Below are 21,256 nucleotides of genomic sequence, written 5' to 3'. Positions count from 1 at the left end.
CTGTTAAAAACATACAAGGCTTAATAGCTGATACTGTCAAAGTTGGTATAGATAATGGCTATGTGGGAACAAAAGAAGGTGATTTTCTGATTAAAAAATTCTCTAGGACTCCTGTCCTCTACTTTCTCCTAAAGATTCATAAAAATCTAAATGAACCGCCTGGACGACCAATCGTTTCTGGGTGTGACTCCTGCCTGGAACCGCTGGCTAAATACGTTGATTTCTTTTTGAAACCTTTCATAAGTACAGTAAAATCATATTTAAAAGATACCATGGATTTTTTAGTCAAAGTGGAAGGTACGGAATTTGATCCTACGTCATAGCTGTTAGTCACTATGGATGTGACGTCATTGTATACGCAGATCCCCCAGGACGAAGCACTGGAGGTAATAGAACTATATTTGGAAGCCCGTGAGAGACCACATCGGGTTCCTACTAGTTTTATTCTTAAATTAGCTGAAATAGCTTTAAGGAAAAACTATTTTCTATTTTCGATTCAATGAGCAGTTCTTCATGCAGACGAAAGGGACGGCCATGGGATGTCCTTATGCCCCAGAGATGGCCATCCTGTACATGGCTGAGTATGAAAGGAAGTTCATTGACAATGATAATACATATAGTGGAAATATCAAACAATGGTATCGTTACATCGACGATGTGTGGCTCCTGTGGCAGGGGAGCCACACCGAACTGATCCAGTTCCATGCATGGCTAAATGCCAAACATTTGGATATAAAATTTTCAATGGAACATAGCGACAGGCGAATGACTTTTCTCGACGTGGAGATCACATGCATTGAAGGACGGCTAACTTCCTCCCTGTATAGGAAAAAGACTGATAAGAACACTATGTTACACCATCAAAGTGCCCACCCCAGAAATCTGAAGTCAAATCTTCCTTATGGTCAACTGCTCCGCATTAGGAGGAATTGCACAGCGTCAGCAGACTATGAAAGACATGCGAGTCGTTTCTGTGAGGAACTAACAGAGAGAGGTTACCCTAAAAAGCTGCTAAAGCATTCGTTCAAGAGGGCACGATATACACCTCGAGAGTGTCTGCTGCAGACTAGAATTAAACCTGAATTGGACCGATTGGTCTGTGTAACAACCTTTGGGCCCGACACCAATAAATTGAGACAGGTGGTTTTAAAAAACTGGCACCTGCTGGAAAATTTGGATTGTTCTTTTCCACGTCCACTTTTTGCGTACCGCAAAAATAGAAGTATCGGGCAGCAATTAGTAAGGGCTGATATTGCACTACCCAAACCAAAAAGCGACTTATTGTCCCAATGGGGGATGAAACCAGTCGAGGGACACCACAAATGTGGTTCCTGTGTGGCATGTGGAAACACGATGGAAGGGAAGGAATTCCGACATGGAAGTGTCAGATGGAAACACTTGCAGTTTTCGAACTGCAGAACACGCAATGTCGTGTACGTCATAGTGTGTCCATGCCAAAAACTCTATATTGGCAAGACAACACAACAAGTGAACACACGAATGACACAGCACAAATCAAGATTAAAAAACAAAATTTTGACTGCCCCAATGGTAGAACATTTCATCGCGAAAAACCATACTGAAAACGACTTTAAGTAGTCTGTTTTGTATGTCCTACAACACAGTAGGCCCATGGATCCAGATGAAATACTGCTAAAAAAGGAGGCATATTTAATACTGAAATTCAATAGTGCGCTACATGGTATGAATTCGTTATCAGAAATTGCAAGGCTGTGAGATATAAGATGCGCCAAAGCCACAATGATTTAAAGTTATGGGGCTTAATTGATTAGTAGAAAGATGAATATAGCAAGACGTACTAAAAATCTAGCATGCTAAAGAATTGCTTTATTCTAATCACAAATGGTTCATAACCTTCAAATAAACCCCTTCAAAGATGGCCACCACAGAATACTGGAAGTTTCCTTTGAGTAACCATCATGGTTAAAAAGCCCTTGCAAGATGGCCGCCGCATCCACAGACTCACTAAGGAGGTCGCCGGATTGCCACGGTTGGAAGTAAGTGTCACCGAAGATCAAACTAGAAACCTCACTCCGCTGCCCGGAGTCGAAAATAAGATAAAATTTTATTCTATTCATATTTACATACACAGGAGAATAGCGGGTATTTCGACCGCGAATGGGAATTGGAAATTGACGTAGAATACACAGAGACGCTGCAGTTAAAGTCGAAACCGGCGTGAACGCCAGGTATGCCTTATCGAGTGTGAAATGCCTTTTTGTGAAAAATCGAAGAATCAAATTAGACAAAAATGCTTAGTACTGCTATACCATTTTAGGCTGACACGCAGAAGAAACAGAGAAGCGCTGCAGCCCAGATTCGAATTAGGCAAAAACGCCAGGTATGTTTCCTCGAGTTTTGAACTCCTTCTCTAGCTTTGAGGTCAATGAGTATAAACTTTTAAGTAATGCACTGTCACTTTCAGGCAGTTAAAATACCTTGAAGAACAGAGAAAAACAACTCGGAGGATCTTCACAGATCTCTGCCCACATATTGAGGTATGCCAAATTAAAGTACGTGCATTCTCATTTGTATGCAAACTGAAGAGGAAGTTATACAATTCCCTTACCCACCTACAGGTCCAAGTCATTCCAGTTGAAAATAACCAAAGTACCTGCGGACCGGCGGCTGCTGGAACAAAGGTAAAAAATGGTGTCACTAGAGCATGTAGATGAAAACCAGACGGAGTATAGATTAATGAGTAAAAACACTTTGTTTTATATATTTCTAGAAAAATTCAAGAGATCGAGCCCTGATGAGAACTCGACAATTCATTACATCGAGTTCGAAACGCGTCGGCACACAGAAAAAGATTAGCTATTAGTTGTTCAGTAGACCACAGAATTAATTTATGGTGTATAAATCGTTAAAAAACTGCATTTTGTTCATAGCTGAATCATTTCGTGAGTCGTAAGCTTGACCCTTGCCCCTCTTTGGGAAATAATAGTCTGTATATATGGTAACAAAGGTGTGTTTATGTAAGTGTTGTATTGTTTAATTGTATTGTATATTTGTATATATAATGAAAAATTGCTATAGATGTGGAAGAACGTAAAGTGTCCTTTTCATACAATATGTTTACACTTTGAAAAAATAAAAATAAATTGAAAGGGTACGAATAAAATATACCCCCATTACCTAGGAGTATCACTTGGTTTGTTTCTCCCTTGAATAGTGGGTTTAAAACAATCTGTAGTTGGTAAATTCTTTTCTTTATTCAAGTATATATGGTCCAACTGACTACAAGTCCCAGGACCTAACTCCCCACGCTTTCCTAAGTATAGAGCGGGCAACCCCCACGAGAGTCCGAAGGGCATATGATTAAGTCTCCCTTGTTGTGAATTCTTAAATAAGATAAGGAAGGATAGTTTATCCTTCTAAAGTGATGTCTGAGAGGGACACCCTATCGCTCAGCGAAGATCACATACAAAGCTTGATAGCTTCCGCTGCTTTCTCTAATGTAACCCTGAGCTCTACTGCCCAACAGCAGAACGAGTCAGACAAATTAATCAGACTGAGCAAAAAACACATTAGGACCGAACTCCACGGTCACTTCTTGTTAAAACATCTTAGAGGTGGTACAATACCGTGGGGACTACAGGTGAAGAATGTTCCTGTAATCTTCACTGAGGACGTGGAGTACAGGAAAGGATTCAGTTGCATCAATACGAAATGCAGCAGGGACCTTATGGTCCACACCATTGAAACCGCACAGAGATTGAGTGCTAAGGAACTAGAAGAAATAGTGACACTAACTGAGGCGATTAAGGACAGCCCTACAATATCTGATGCAAAAGCACTTCTTGAAAAAATAGAGAAGGAGATCCTAACTTTTAAGGATAACGCGCTGAATAACAAAATTGCACAGTACGAAAAAGATTCAAAGGCTTTCACACTTGAAAAGGCGTATCCTTTCCTTAAGGACGAGTACTATACACAATCAGACTCCAGGGAGGCACTTTATAACTACCAGGGAAGATCTCGTAACAGATTCAAAACTTTTTCTGAAACATCCTCTTCAGCTGAATCATCAGGGTCTGACAGCCGCGGGAATCAAAAGAAAAAACAGGTATCTTTTTTAGAAAAAGGCCAACTGGCAAAAACAAGGTACAAAGTACCATGGGAGATGCGGACAAGGAGAAACTATTACAAGTCGTAAATGAAACCACTACAGTGGTGAATCTATCCCCTAAACAACTAACGAGAGATGAAGAGTCTGTTTTAAACTTGGGATTAAAATTTGTTCCACGCCAGCCCACAGATTTTACACAAATGAAACTCGAAACCATTGAGTTTTGTCGGAAAATCAAACTGAGGGCCTTCTTTGCTAATCAGCCACCGATGATTGAGAAAGAGACCACTGGGTTACGTAACAAATCGAACTTTATACCAACCCAGAAAATTCCCAAACAAGTGTATGCCTTCGAACAGACTTTGCTATCTTCTATAGACCAATTGGAAAATAAAAATAAAAAATTCATCCAACAAAATATAAGCAAAGGACAAAGAAGTGCACTATAAGACTTAAGGGCAGATCAGTCAATAGTCATAAAGCAGGCTGACAAAGGTGGTGCAGTAGTCCTTTGGCCAAGGGACAAATATCTAAAAGAAGCTGCACTACAGGTCAATAACAATGCGTGGTACAGAATGCTGGAGGAAGACCCTGTTAAAAACATACACGGCTTAATAGCTGATACTGTCAAAGTTGGTATAGATAATGGCTATGTGGGAACAAAAGAAGGTGATTTTCTGATAAAAAAATTCCCTAGGACTCCTGTCCTCTACTTTCTCCCAAAGATTCATAAAAATCTAAATGAACCGCCTGGACGACCAATCGTTTCTGGGTGTGACTCCTGCCTGGAACCGCTGGCTAAATACGTTGATTTCTTTTTGAAACCTTTCATAAGTACAGTAAAATCATATTTAAAAGATACCATGGATTTTTTAGTCAAAGTGGAAGGTACGGAATTTGATCCTACGTCACAGCTGTTTATGGATGTGACGTCATTGTATACGCAGATCCCCCAGGACGAAGCACTGGAGGTAATAGAACTATATTTGGAAGCCCGTGAGAGACCACATCGGGTTCCTACTAGTTTTATTCTTAAATTAGCTGAAATAGCTTTAAGGAAGAACTATTTTCGATTCAATGAGCAGTTCTTCATGCAGACGAAAGGGACGGCCATGGGATGTCCTTATGCCCCAGAGATGGCCATCCTGTACATGGCTGAGTATGAAAGGAAGTTCATTGACAATGATAATCCATATAGTGGAAATATCAAACAATGGTATCGTTACATCGACGACGTGTGGCTCCTGTGGCAGGGGAGCCACACCGAACTGATCCAGTTCCATGCATGGCTAAATGCCAAACATTTGGATATAAAATTTTCAATGGAACATAGCGACAGGCGAATGACTTTTCTCGACGTGGAGATCACATGCATTGAAGGACGGCTAACTTCCTCCCTGTATAGGAAAAAGACTGATAAGAACACTATGTTACACCATCAAAGTGCCCACCCCAGAAATCTGAAGTCAAATCTTCCTTATGGTCAACTGCTCCGCATTAGGAGGAATTGCACAGCGTCAGCTGACTATGAAAGACATGCAAGTCATTTCTGTGAGGAACTAACAGAGAGAGGTTACCCTAAAAAGCTGCTAAAGCATTCGTTCAAGAGGGCACGATATACACCTCGAGAGTGTCTGCTGCAGACTAGAATTAAACCTGAATTGGACCGATTAGTCTGTGTAACAACCTTTGGGCCCGACACCAATAAATTGAGACAGGTGGTTTTAAAAAACTGGCACCTGCTGGAAAATTTGGATTGTTCTTTTCCACATTCCCTTTTTGCGTACCGCAAAAATAGAAGTATCGGGCAGCAATTAGTAAGGGCTGATATTGCACTACCCAAACCAAAAAGCGACTTATTGTCCCAATGGGGGATGAAACCAGTCGAGGGACACCACAAATGTGGTTCCTGTGTGGCATGTGGAAACACGATGGAAGGGAAGGAATTCCGACATGGAAGTGTCAGATGGAAACACTTGCAGTTTTCGAACTGCAGAACACGCAATGTCGTGTACGTCATAGTGTGTCCATGCCAAAAACTCTATACTGGCAAGACAACACAACAAGTGAACACACGAATGACACAGCACAAATCAAGATTAAAAAACAAAATTTTGACTGCCCCAATGGTAGAACATTTCATCGAGAAAAACCATACTGAAAACGACTTTAAGTGGTCTGTTTTGTATGTCCTACAACACAGTAGGCCCATGGATCCAGATGAAATACTGCCAAAAAAGGGAGGCATATTTAATACTGAAATTCAATAGTGCGCTACATGGTATGAATTCGTTATCAGAAATTGCAAGGCTGTGAGATATAAGATGCGCCAAAGCCACAATGATTTAAAGTTATGGGGCTTAATTGATTAGTAGAAAGATGAATATAGCAAGACGTACTAAAAATCTAGCATGCTAAAGAATTGCTTTTTTCTAATCACAAATGGTTCATAACCTTCAAATAAACCCCTTCAAAGATGGCCACCACAGAATACTGGAAGTTTCCTTTGAGTAACCATCATGGTTAAAAAGCCCTTGCAAGATGGCCGCCGCATCCACAGACTCACTAATGAGGTCGCCGGATTGCCACGGTTGGAAGTAAGTGTCACCGAAGATCAAACTAGAAACCTCACTCCGCTGCCCGGAGTCGAAAATAAGATAAAATTTAATTCTATTCATATTTACATACACAGGAGAATAGCGGGTATTTCGACCGCGAATGGGAATTGGAAATTGACGTAGAATACACAGAGACGCTGCAGTTAAAGTCAAAACCGGCGTGAACGCCAGGTATGCCTTATCGAGTGTGAAATGCCTTTTTGTGAAAAATCGAAGAATCAAATTAGACAAAAATGCTTAGTACTGCTATACTGTTTTAGGCTGACACGCAGAAGAAACAGAGAAGCGCTGCAGCCCAGATTCGAATTAGGCGAAAACGCCAGGTATGTTTCCTCGAGTTTTGAACTCCTTCTCTAGCTTTGAGGTCAATGAGTATAAACTTTTAAGTAATGCACTGTCACTTTCAGGCAGTTAAAATACCTTGAAGAACAGAGAAAAACAACTCGGAGGATCTTCACAGATCTCTGCCCACATATTGAGGTATGCCAAATTAAAGTACGTGCATTCTCATTTGTATGCAAACTGAAGAGGAAGTTATACAATTCCCTTACCCACCTACAGGTCCAAGTCATTCCAGTTGAAAATAACCAAAGTACCTGCGGACCGGCGGCTGCTGGAACAAAGGTAAAAAATGGTGACACTAGAGCATGTAGATGAAAACCAGACGGAGTATAGATTAATGAGTAAAAACACTTTGTTTTATATATTTCTAGAAAAATTCAAGAGATCAAGCCCTGATGAGAACTCGACAATTCATTACATCGAGTTCGAAACGCGTCGGCACACAGAAAAAGATTAGCTATTAGTTGTTCAGTAGACCACAGAATTAATTTATGGTGTATAAATCGTTAAAAAACTGCATTTTGTTCATAGCTGAATCATTTCGTGAGTCGTAAGCTTGACCCTTGCCCCTCTTTGGGAAATAATAGTCTGTATATATGGTAACAAAGGTGTGTTTATGTAAGTGTTGTATTGTTTAATTGTATTGTATATTTGTATATATAATGAAAAATTGCTATAGATGTGGAAGAACGTAAAGTGTCCTTTTCATACAATATGTTTACACTTTGAAAAAATAAAAATAAATTGAAAGGGTACAAATAAAATATACCCCCATTACCTAGGAGTATCACTTGGTTTGTTTCTCCCTTGAATAGTGGGTTTAAAACAATCTGTAGTTGGTAAATTCTTTTCTTTATTCAAGTATATATGGTCCAACTGACTACAAGTCCCAGGACCTAACTCCCCACGCTTTCCTAAGTATAGAGCGGGCAACCCCCGCGAGAGTCCGAAGGGCATATGATTAAGTCTCCCTTGTTGTGAATTCTTAAATAAGATAAGGAAGGATAGTTTATCCTTCTAAAGTGATGTCTGAGAGGGACACCCTATCGCTCAGCGAAGATCACATACAAAGCTTGATAGCTTCCGCTGCTTTCTCTAATGTAACCCTGAGCTCTACTGCCCAACAGCAGAACGAGTCAGACAAATTAATCAGACTGAGCAAAAAACACATTAGGACCAAACTCCACGGTCACTTCTTGTTAAAACATCTTAGAGGTGGTACAATACCGTGGGGACTACAGGTGAAGAATGTTCCTGTAATCTTCACTGAGGACGTGGAGTACAGGAAAGGATTCAGTTGCATCAATACGAAATGCAGCAGGGACCTTATGGTCCACACCATTGAAACCGCACAGAGATTGAGTGCTAAGGAACTAGAAGAAATAGTGACACTAACTGAGGCGATTAAGGACAGCCCTACAATATCTGATGCAAAAGCACTTCTTGAAAAAATAGAGAAGGAGATCCTAACTTTTAAGGATAACGCGCTGAATAACAAAATTGCACAGTACGAAAAAGATTCAAAGGCTTTCACACTTGAAAAGGCGTATCCTTTCCTTAAGGACGAGTACTATACACAATCAGACTCCAGGGAGGCACTTTATAACTACCAGGGAAGATCTCGTAACAGATTCAAAACTTTTTCTGAAACATCCTCTTCAGCTGAATCATCAGGGTCTGACAGCCGCGGGAATCAAAAGAAAAAACAGGTCTCTTTTTTAGAAAAAGGCCAACTGGCAAAAACAAGGTACAAAGTACCATGGGAGATGCGGACAAGGAGAAACTATTACAAGTCGTAAATGAAACCACTACAGTGGTGAATCTATCCCCTAAACAACTAACGAGAGATGAAGAGTCTGTTTTAAACTTGGGATTAAAATTTGTTCCACGCCAGCCCACAGATTTTACACAAATGAAACTCGAAACCATTGAGTTTTGTCGGAAAATCAAACTGAGGGCCTTCTTTGCTAATCAGCCATCGATGATTGAGAAAGAGACCACTGGGTTACGTAACAAATCGAACTTTATACCAACCCAGAAAATTCCCAAACAAGTGTATGCCTTCGAACAGACTTTGCTATCTTCTATAGACCAATTGGAAAATAAAAATAAAAAATTCATCCAACAAAATATAAGCAAAGGACAAAGAAGTGCACTATAAGACTTAAGGGCAGATCAGTCAATAGTCATAAAGCAGGCTGACAAAGGTGGTGCAGTAGTCCTTTGGCCAAGGGACAAATATCTAAAAGAAGCTGCACTACAGGTCAATAACAATGCGTGGTACAGAATGCTGGAGGAAGACCCTGTTAAAAACATACACGGCTTAATAGCTGATACTGTCAAAGTTGGTATAGATAATGGCTATGTGGGAACAAAAGAAGGTGATTTTCTGATTAAAAAATTCCCTAGGACTCCTGTCCTCTACTTTCTCCCAAAGATTCATAAAAATCTAAATGAACCGCCTGGACGACCAATCGTTTCTGGGTGTGACTCCTGCCTGGAACCGCTGGCTAAATACGTTGATTTCTTTTTGAAACCTTTCATAAGTACAGTAAAATCATATTTAAAAGATACCATGGATTTTTTAGTCAAAGTGGAAGGTACGGAATTTGATCCTACGTCATAGCTGTTAGTCACTATGGATGTGACGTCATTGTATACGCAGATCCCCCAGGACGAAGCACTGGAGGTAATAGAACTATATTTGGAAGCCCGTGAGAGACCACATCGGGTTCCTACTAGTTTTATTCTTAAATTAGCTGAAATAGCTTTAAGGAAAAACTATTTTCTATTTTCGATTCAATGAGCAGTTCTTCATGCAGACGAAAGGGACGGCCATGGGATGTCCTTATGCCCCAGAGATGGCCATCCTGTACATGGCTGAGTATGAAAGGAAGTTCATTGACAATGATAATACATATAGTGGAAATATCAAACAATGGTATCGTTACATCGACGATGTGTGGCTCCTGTGGCAGGGGAGCCACACCGAACTGATCCAGTTCCATGCATGGCTAAATGCCAAACATTTGGATATAAAATTTTCAATGGAACATAGCGACAGGCGAATGACTTTTCTCGACGTGGAGATCACATGCATTGAAGGACGGCTAACTTCCTCCCTGTATAGGAAAAAGACTGATAAGAACACTATGTTACACCATCAAAGTGCCCACCCCAGAAATCTGAAGTCAAATCTTCCTTATGGTCAACTGCTCCGCATTAGGAGGAATTGCACAGCGTCAGCAGACTATGAAAGACATGCGAGTCGTTTCTGTGAGGAACTAACAGAGAGAGGTTACCCTAAAAAGCTGCTAAAGCATTCGTTCAAGAGGGCACGATATACACCTCGAGAGTGTCTGCTGCAGACTAGAATTAAACCTGAATTGGACCGATTGGTCTGTGTAACAACCTTTGGGCCCGACACCAATAAATTGAGACAGGTGGTTTTAAAAAACTGGCACCTGCTGGAAAATTTGGATTGTTCTTTTCCACGTCCACTTTTTGCGTACCGCAAAAATAGAAGTATTGGGCAGCAATTAGTAAGGGCTGATATTGCACTACCCAAACCAAAAAGCGACTTATTGTCCCAATGGGGGATGAAACCAGTCGAGGGACACCACAAATGTGGTTCCTGTGTGGCATGTGGAAACACGATGGAAGGGAAGGAATTCCGACATGGAAGTGTCAGATGGAAACACTTGCAGTTTTCGAACTGCAGAACACGCAATGTCGTGTACGTCATAGTGTGTCCATGCCAAAAACTCTATATTGGCAAGACAACACAACAAGTGAACACACGAATGACACAGCACAAATCAAGATTAAAAAACAAAATTTTGACTGCCCCAATGGTAGAACATTTCATCGAGAAAAACCATACTGAAAACGACTTTAAGTGGTCTGTTTTGTATGTCCTACAACACAGTAGGCCCATGGATCCAGATGAAATACTGCTAAAAAAAGGAGGCATATTTAATACTGAAATTCAATAGTGCGCTACATGGTATGAATTCGTTATCAGAAATTGCAAGGCTGTGAGATATAAGATGCGCCAAAGCCACAATGATTTAAAGTTATGGGGCTTAATTGATTAGTAGAAAGATGAATATAGCAAGACGTACTAAAAATCTAGCATGCTAAAGAATTGCTTTATTCTAATCACAAATGGTTCATAACCTTCAAATAAACCCCTTCAAAGATGGCCGCCACAGAATACTGGAAGTTTCCTTTGAGTAACCATCATGGTTAAAAAGCCCTTGCAAGATGGCCGCCGCATCCACAGACTCACTCAGGAGGTCGCCGGATTGCCACGGTTGGAAGTAAGTGTCACCGAAGATCAAACTAGAAACCTCACTCCGCTGCCCGGAGTCGAAAATAAGATAAAATTTAATTCTATTCATATTTACATACACAGGAGAATAGCGGGTATTTCGACCGCTAATGGGAATTTGAAATTGACGTAGAATACACAGAGACGCTGCAGTTGAAGTCGAAACCGGCTTGAACGCCAGGTATGCCTTATCGAGTGTGAAATGCCTTTTTGTGAAAAATCGAAGAATCAAATTTGACAAAAATGCTTAGTACTGCTATACCGTTTTAGGCTGACACGCAGAAGAAACAGAGAAGCGCTGCAGCCCAGATTCGAATTAGGCAAATACGCCAGGTATGTTTCCTCGAGTTTTGAACTCCTTCTCTAGCTTTGAGGTCAATGAGTATAAACTTTTAAGTAATGCACTGTCACTTTCAGGCAGTTAAAATACCTTGAAGAACAGAGAAAAACAACTCGGAGGATCTTCACAGATCTCTGCCCACATATTGAGGTATGCCAAATTAAAGTACGTGCATTCTCATTTGTATGCAAACTGAAGAGGAAGTTATACAATTCCCTTACCCACCTACAGGTCCAAGTCATTCCAGTTGAAAATAACCAAAGTACCTGCGGACCGGCGGCTGCTGGAACAAAGGTAAAAAATGGTGACACTAGAGCATGTAGATGAAAACCAGACGGAGTATAGATTAATGAGTAAAAACACTTTGTTTTATATATTTCTAGAAAAATTCAAGAGATCGAGCCCTGATGAGAACTCGACAATTCATTACATCGAGTTCGAAACGCGTCGGCACACAGAAAAAGATTAGCTATTAGTTGTTCAGTAGACCACAGAATTAATTTATGGTGTATAAATCGTTAAAAAACTGCATTTTGTTCATAGCTGAATCATTTCGTGAGTCGCAAGCTTGACCCTTGCCCCTCTTTGGGAAATAATAGTCTGTATATATGGTAACAAAGGTGTGTTTATGTAAGTGTTGTATTGTTTAATTGTATTGTATATTTGTATATATAATGAAAAATTGCTATAGATGTGGAAGAACGTAAAGTGTCCTTTTCATACAATATGTTTACACTTTGAAAAAATAAAAATAAATTGAAAGGGTACGAATAAAATATACCCCCATTACCTAGGAGTATCACTTGGTTTGTTTCTCCCTTGAATAGTGGGTTTAAAACAATCTGTAGTTGGTAAATTCTTTTCTTTATTCAAGTATATATGGTCCAACTGACTACAAGTCCCAGGACCTAACTCCCCACGCTTTCCTAAGTATAGAGCGGGCAACCCCCGCGAGAGTCCGAAGGGCATATGATTAAGTCTCCCTTGTTGTGAATTCTTAAATAAGATAAGGAAGGATAGTTTATCCTTCTAAAGTGATGTCTGAGAGGGACACCCTATCGCTCAGCGAAGATCACATACAAAGCTTGATAGCTTCCGCTGCTTTCTCTAATGTAACCCTGAGCTCTACTGCCCAACAGCAGAACAAGTCAGACAAATTAATCAGACTGAGCAAAAAACACATTAGGACCGAACTCCACGGTCACTTCTTGTTAAAACATCTTAGAGGTGGTACAATACCGTGGGGACTACAGGTGAAGAATGTTCCTGTAATCTTCACTGAGGACGTGGAGTACAGGAAAGGATTCAGTTGCATCAATACGAAATGCAGCAGGGACCTTATGGTCCACACCATTGAAACCGCACAGAGATTGAGTGCTAAGGAACTAGAAGAAATAGTGACACTAACTGAGGCGATTAAGGACAGCCCTACAATATCTGATGCAAAAGCACTTCTTGAAAAAATAGAGAAGGAGATCCTAACTTTTAAGGATAACGCGCTGAATAACAAAATTGCACAGTACGAAAAAGATTCAAAGGCTTTCACACTTGAAAAGGCGTATCCTTTCCTTAAGGACGAGTACTATACACAATCAGACTCCAGGGAGGCACTTTATAACTACCAGGGAAGATCTCGTAACAGATTCAAAACTTTTTCTGAAACATCCTCTTCAGCTGAATCATCAGGGTCTGACAGCCGCGGGAATCAAAAGAAAAAACAGGTATCTTTTTTAGAAAAAGGCCAACTGGCAAAAACAAGGTACAAAGTACCATGGGAGATGCGGACAAGGAGAAACTATTACAAGTCGTAAATGAAACCACTACAGTGGTGAATCTATCCCCTAAACAACTAACGAGAGATGAAGAGTCTGTTTTAAACTTGGGATTAAAATTTGTTCCACGCCAGCCCACAGATTTTACACAAATGAAACTCGAAACCATTGAGTTTTGTCGGAAAATCAAACTGAGGGCCTTCTTTGCTAATCAGCCACCGATGATTGAGAAAGAGACCACTGCGTTACGTAACAAATCGAACTTTATACCAACCCAGAAAATTCCCAAACAAGTGTATGCCTTCGAACAGACTTTGCTATCTTCTATAGACCAATTGGAAAATAAAAATAAAAAATTCATCCAACAAAATATAAGCAAAGGACAAAGAAGTGCACTATAAGACTTAAGGGCAGATCAGTCAATAGTCATAAAGCAGGCTGACAAAGGTGGTGCAGTAGTCCTTTGGCCAAGGGACAAATATCTAAAAGAAGCTGCACTACAGGTCAATAACAATGCGTGGTACAGAATGCTGGAGGAAGACCCTGTTAAAAACATACACGGCTTAATAGCTGATACTGTCAAAGTTGGTATAGATAATGGCTATGTGGGAACAAAAGAAGGTGATTTTCTGATAAAAAAATTCCCTAGGACTCCTGTCCTCTACTTTCTCCCAAAGATTCATAAAAATCTAAATGAACCGCCTGGACGACCAATCGTTTCTGGGTGTGACTCCTGCCTGGAACCGCTGGCTAAATACGTTGATTTCTTTTTGAAACCTTTCATAAGTACAGTAAAATCATATTTAAAAGATACCATGGATTTTTTAGTCAAAGTGGAAGGTACGGAATTTGATCCTACGTCACAGCTGTTTATGGATGTGACGTCATTGTATACGCAGATCCCCCAGGACGAAGCACTGGAGGTAATAGAACTATATTTGGAAGCCCGTGAGAGACCACATCGGGTTCCTACTAGTTTTATTCTTAAATTAGCTGAAATAGCTTTAAGGAAGAACTATTTTCGATTCAATGAGCAGTTCTTCATGCAGACGAAAGGGACGGCCATGGGATGTCCTTATGCCCCAGAGATGGCCATCCTGTACATGGCTGAGTATGAAAGGAAGTTCATTGACAATGATAATCCATATAGTGGAAATATCAAACAATGGTATTGTTACATCGACGACGTGTGGCTCCTGTGGCAGGGGAGCCACACCGAACTGATCCAGTTCCATGCATGGCTAAATGCCAAACATTTGGATATAAAATTTTCAATGGAACATAGCGACAGGCGAATGACTTTTCTCGACGTGGAGATCACATGCATTGAAGGACGGCTAACTTCCTCCCTGTATAGGAAAAAGACTGATAAGAACACTATGTTACACCATCAAAGTGCCCACCCCAGAAATCTGAAGTCAAATCTTCCTTATGGTCAACTGCTCCGCATTAGGAGGAATTGCACAGCGTCAGCAGACTATGAAAGACATGCAAGTCATTTCTGTGAGGAACTAACAGAGAGAGGTTACCCTAAAAAGCTGCTAAAGCATTCGTTCAAGAGGGCACGATATACACCTCGAGAGTGTCTGCTGCAGACTAGAATTAAACCTGAATTGGACCGATTAGTCTGTGTAACAACCTTTGGGCCCGACACCAATAAATTGAGACAGGTGGTTTTAAAAAACTGGCACCTGCTGGAAAATTTGGATTGTTCTTTTCCACATTCCCTTTTTGCGTACCGCAAAAATAGAAGTATCGGGCAGCAATTAGTAAGGGCTGATATTGCACTACCCAAACCAAAAAGCGACTTATTGTCCCAATGGGGGATGAAACCAGTCGAGGGACACCACAAATGTGGTTCCTGTGTGGCATGTGGAAACACGATGGAAGGGAAGGAATTCCGACATGGAAGTGTCAGATGGAAACACTTGCAGTTTTCGAACTGCAGAACACGCAATGTCGTGTACGTCATAGTGTGTCCATGCCAAAAACTCTATACTGGCAAGACAACACAACAAGTGAACACACGAATGACACAGCACAAATCAAGATTAAAAAACAAAATTTTGACTGCCCCAATGGTAGAACATTTCATCGAGAAAAACCATACTGAAAACGACTTTAAGTGGTCTGTTTTGTATGTCCTACAACACAGTAGGCCCATGGATCCAGATGAAATACTGCCAAAAAAGGGAGGCATATTTAATACTGAAATTCAATAGTGCGCTACATGGTATGAATTCGTTATCAGAAATTGCAAGGCTGTGAGATATAAGATGCGCCAAAGCCACAATGATTTAAAGTTATGGGGCTTAATTGATTAGTAGAAAGATGAATATAGCAAGACGTACTAAAAATCTAGCATGCTAAAGAATTGCTTTTTTCTAATCACAAATGGTTCATAACCTTCAAATAAACCCCTTCAAAGATGGCCACCACAGAATACTGGAAGTTTCCTTTGAGTAACCATCATGGTTAAAAAGCCCTTGCAAGATGGCCGCCGCATCCACAGACTCACTAATGAGGTCGCCGGATTGCCACGGTTGGAAGTAAGTGTCACCGAAGATCAAACTAGAAACCTCACTCCGCTGCCCGGAGTCGAAAATAAGATAAAATTTAATTCTATTCATATTTACATACACAGGAGAATAGCGGGTATTTCGACCGCGAATGGGAATTGGAAATTGACGTAGAATACACAGAGACGCTGCAGTTAAAGTCAAAACCGGCGTGAACGCCAGGTATGCCTTATCGAGTGTGAAATGCCTTTTTGTGAAAAATCGAAGAATCAAATTAGACAAAAATGCTTAGTACTGCTATACTGTTTTAGGCTGACACGCAGAAGAAACAGAGAAGCGCTGCAGCCCAGATTCGAATTAGGCGAAAACGCCAGGTATGTTTCCTCGAGTTTTGAACTCCTTCTCTAGCTTTGAGGTCAATGAGTATAAACTTTTAAGTAATGCACTGTCACTTTCAGGCAGTTAAAATACCTTGAAGAACAGAGAAAAACAACTCGGAGGATCTTCACAGATCTCTGCCCACATATTGAGGTATGCCAAATTAAAGTACGTGCATTCTCATTTGTATGCAAACTGAAGAGGAAGTTATACAATTCCCTTACCCACCTACAGGTCCAAGTCATTCCAGTTGAAAATAACCAAAGTACCTGCGGACCGGCGGCTGCTGGAACAAAGGTAAAAAATGGTGACACTAGAGCATGTAGATGAAAACCAGACGGAGTATAGATTAATGAGTAAAAACACTTTGTTTTATATATTTCTAGAAAAATTCAAGAGATCGAGCCCTGATGAGAACTCGACAATTCATTACATCGAGTTCGAAACGCGTCGGCACACAGAAAAAGATTAGCTATTAGTTGTTCAGTAGACCACAGAATTAATTTATGGTGTATAAATCGTTAAAAAACTGCATTTTGTTCATAGCTGAATCATTTCGTGAGTCGTAAGCTTGACCCTTGCCCCTCTTTGGGAAATAATAGTCTGTATATATGGTAACAAAGGTGTGTTTATGTAAGTGTTGTATTGTTTAATTGTATTGTATATTTGTATATATAATGAAAAATTGCTATAGATGTGGAAGAACGTAAAGTGTCCTTTTCATACAATATGTTTACACTTTGAAAAAATAAAAATAAATTGAAAGGGTACAAATAAAATATACCCCCATTACCTAGGAGTATCACTTGGTTTGTTTCTCCCTTGAATAGTGGGTTTAAAACAATCTGTAGTTGGTAAATTCTTTTCTTTATTCAAGTATATATGGTCCAACTGACTACAAGTCCCAGGACCTAACTCCCCACGCTTTCCTAAGTATAGAGCGGGCAACCCCCGCGAGAGTCCGAAGGGCATATGATTAAGTCTCCCTTGTTGTGAATTCTTAAATAAGATAAGGAAGGATAGTTTATCCTTCTAAAGTGATGTCTGAGAGGGACACCCTATCGCTCAGCGAAGATCACATACAAAGCTTGATAGCTTCCGCTGCTTTCTCTAATGTAACCCTGAGCTCTACTGCCCAACAGCAGAACGAGTCAGACAAATTAATCAGACTGAGCAAAAAACACATTAGGACCAAACTCCACGGTCACTTCTTGTTAAAACATCTTAGAGGTGGTACAATACCGTGGGGACTACAGGTGAAGAATGTTCCTGTAATCTTCACTGAGGACGTGGAGTACAGGAAAGGATTCAGTTGCATCAATACGAAATGCAGCAGGGACCTTATGGTCCACACCATTGAAACCGCACAGAGATTGAGTGCTAAGGAACTAGAAGAAATAGTGACACTAACTGAGGCGATTAAGGACAGCCCTACAATATCTGATGCAAAAGCACTTCTTGAAAAAATAGAGAAGGAGATCCTAACTTTTAAGGATAACGCGCTGAATAACAAAATTGCACAGTACGAAAAAGATTCAAAGGCTTTCACACTTGAAAAGGCGTATCCTTTCCTTAAGGACGAGTACTATACACAATCAGACTCCAGGGAGGCACTTTATAACTACCAGGGAAGATCTCGTAACAGATTCAAAACTTTTTCTGAAACATCCTCTTCAGCTGAATCATCAGGGTCTGACAGCCGCGGGAATCAAAAGAAAAAACAGGTCTCTTTTTTAGAAAAAGGCCAACTGGCAAAAACAAGGTACAAAGTACCATGGGAGATGCGGACAAGGAGAAACTATTACAAGTCGTAAATGAAACCACTACAGTGGTGAATCTATCCCCTAAACAACTAACGAGAGATGAAGAGTCTGTTTTAAACTTGGGATTAAAATTTGTTCCACGCCAGCCCACAGATTTTACACAAATGAAACTCGAAACCATTGAGTTTTGTCGGAAAATCAAACTGAGGGCCTTCTTTGCTAATCAGCCATCGATGATTGAGAAAGAGACCACTGGGTTACGTAACAAATCGAACTTTATACCAACCCAGAACATTCCCAAACAAGTGTATGCCTTCGAACAGACTTTGCTATCTTCTATAGACCAATTGGAAAATAAAAATAAAAAATTCATCCAACAAAATATAAGCAAAGGACAAAGAAGTGCACTATAAGACTTAAGGGCAGATCAGTCAATAGTCATAAAGCAGGCTGACAAAGGTGGTGCAGTAGTCCTTTGGCCAAGGGACAAATATCTAAAAGAAGCTGCACTACAGGTCAATAACAATGCGTGGTACAGAATGCTGGAGGAAGACCCTGTTAAAAACATACACGGCTTAATAGCTGATACTGTCAAAGTTGGTATAGATAATGGCTATGTGGGAACAAAAGAAGGTGATTTTCTGATTAAAAAATTCCCTAGGACTCCTGTCCTCTACTTTCTCCCAAAGATTCATAAAAATCTAAATGAACCGCCTGGACGACCAATCGTTTCTGGGTGTGACTCCTGCCTGGAACCGCTGGCTAAATACGTTGATTTCTTTTTGAAACCTTTCATAAGTACAGTAAAATCATATTTAAAAGATACCATGGATTTTTTAGTCAAAGTGGAAGGTACGGAATTTGATCCTACGTCATAGCTGTTAGTCACTATGGATGTGACGTCATTGTATACGCAGATCCCCCAGGACGAAGCACTGGAGGTAATAGAACTATATTTGGAAGCCCGTGAGAGACCACATCGGGTTCCTACTAGTTTTATTCTTAAATTAGCTGAAATAGCTTTAAGGAAAAACTATTTTCTATTTTCGATTCAATGAGCAGTTCTTCATGCAGACGAAAGGGACGGCCATGGGATGTCCTTATGCCCCAGAGATGGCCATCCTGTACATGGCTGAGTATGAAAGGAAGTTCATTGACAATGATAATACATATAGTGGAAATATCAAACAATGGTATCGTTACATCGACGATGTGTGGCTCCTGTGGCAGGGGAGCCACACCGAACTGATCCAGTTCCATGCATGGCTAAATGCCAAACATTTGGATATAAAATTTTCAATGGAACATAGCGACAGGCGAATGACTTTTCTCGACGTGGAGATCACATGCATTGAAGGACGGCTAACTTCCTCCCTGTATAGGAAAAAGACTGATAAGAACACTATGTTACACCATCAAAGTGCCCACCCCAGAAATCTGAAGTCAAATCTTCCTTATGGTCAACTGCTCCGCATTAGGAGGAATTGCACAGCGTCAGCAGACTATGAAAGACATGCGAGTCGTTTCTGTGAGGAACTAACAGAGAGAGGTTACCCTAAAAAGCTGCTAAAGCATTCGTTCAAGAGGGCACGATATACACCTCGAGAGTGTCTGCTGCAGACTAGAATTAAACCTGAATTGGACCGATTGGTCTGTGTAACAACCTTTGGGCCCGACACCAATAAATTGAGACAGGTGGTTTTAAAAAACTGGCACCTGCTGGAAAATTTGGATTGTTCTTTTCCACGTCCACTTTTTGCGTACCGCAAAAATAGAAGTATCGGGCAGCAATTAGTAAGGGCTGATATTGCACTACCCAAACCAAAAAGCGACTTATTGTCCCAATGGGGGATGAAACCAGTCGAGGGACACCACAAATGTGGTTCCTGTGTCGCATGTGGAAACACGATGGAAGGGAAGGAATTCCGACATGGAAGTGTCAGATGGAAACACTTGCAGTTTTCGAACTGCAGAACACGCAATGTCGTGTACGTCATAGTGTGTCCATGCCAAAAACTCTATATTGGCAAGACAACACAACAAGTGAACACACGAATGACACAGCACAAATCAAGATTAAAAAACAAAATTTTGACTGCCCCAATGGTAGAACATTTCATCGAGAAAAACCATACTGAAAACGACTTTAAGTGGTCTGTTTTGTATGTCCTACAACACAGTAGGCCCATGGATCCAGATGAAATACTGCTAAAAAAAGGAGGCATATTTAATACTGAAATTCAATAGTGCGCTACATGGTATGAATTCGTTATCAGAAATTGCAAGGCTGTGAGATATAAGATGCGCCAAAGCCACAATGATTTAAAGTTATGGGGCTTAATTGATTAGTAGAAAGATGAATATAGCAAGACGTACTAAAAATCTAGCATGCTAAAGAATTGCTTTATTCTAATCACAAATGGTTCATAACCTTCAAATAAACCCCTTCAAAGATGGCCGCCACAGAATACTGGAAGTTTCCTTTGAGTAACCATCATGGTTAAAAAGCCCTTGCAAGATGGCCGCCGCATCCACAGACTCACTAAGGAGGTCGCCGGATTGCCACGGTTGGAAGTAAGTGTCACCGAAGATCAAACTAGAAACCTCACTCCGCTGCCCGGAGTCGAAAATAAGATAAAATTTAATTCTATTCATATTTACATACACAGGAGAATAGCGGGTATTTCGACCGCTAATGGGAATTTGAAATTGACGTAGAATACACAGAGACGCTGCAGTTGAAGTCGAAACCGGCTTGAACGCCAGGTATGCCTTATCGAGTGTGAAATGCCTTTTTGTGAAAAATCGAAGAATCAAATTTGACAAAAATGCTTAGTACTGCTATACCGTTTTAGGCTGACACGCAGAAGAAACAGAGAAGCGCTGCAGCCCAGATTCGAATTAGGCAAATACGCCAGGTATGTTTCCTCGAGTTTTGAACTCCTTCTCTAGCTTTGAGGTCAATGAGTATAAACTTTTAAGTAATGCACTGTCACTTTCAGGCAGTTAAAATACCTTGAAGAACAGAGAAAAACAACTCGGAGGATCTTCACAGATCTCTGCCCACATATTGAGGTATGCCAAATTAAAGTACGTGC

The sequence above is a fragment of the Lissotriton helveticus genome, chromosome 4_1 (assembly GCF_964261635.1).
Source record: "Lissotriton helveticus chromosome 4_1, aLisHel1.1, whole genome shotgun sequence".
Lineage (NCBI taxonomy): Eukaryota > Metazoa > Chordata > Amphibia > Caudata > Salamandridae > Lissotriton > Lissotriton helveticus.
Note: the sequence above shows the minus strand (reverse complement) of the source record.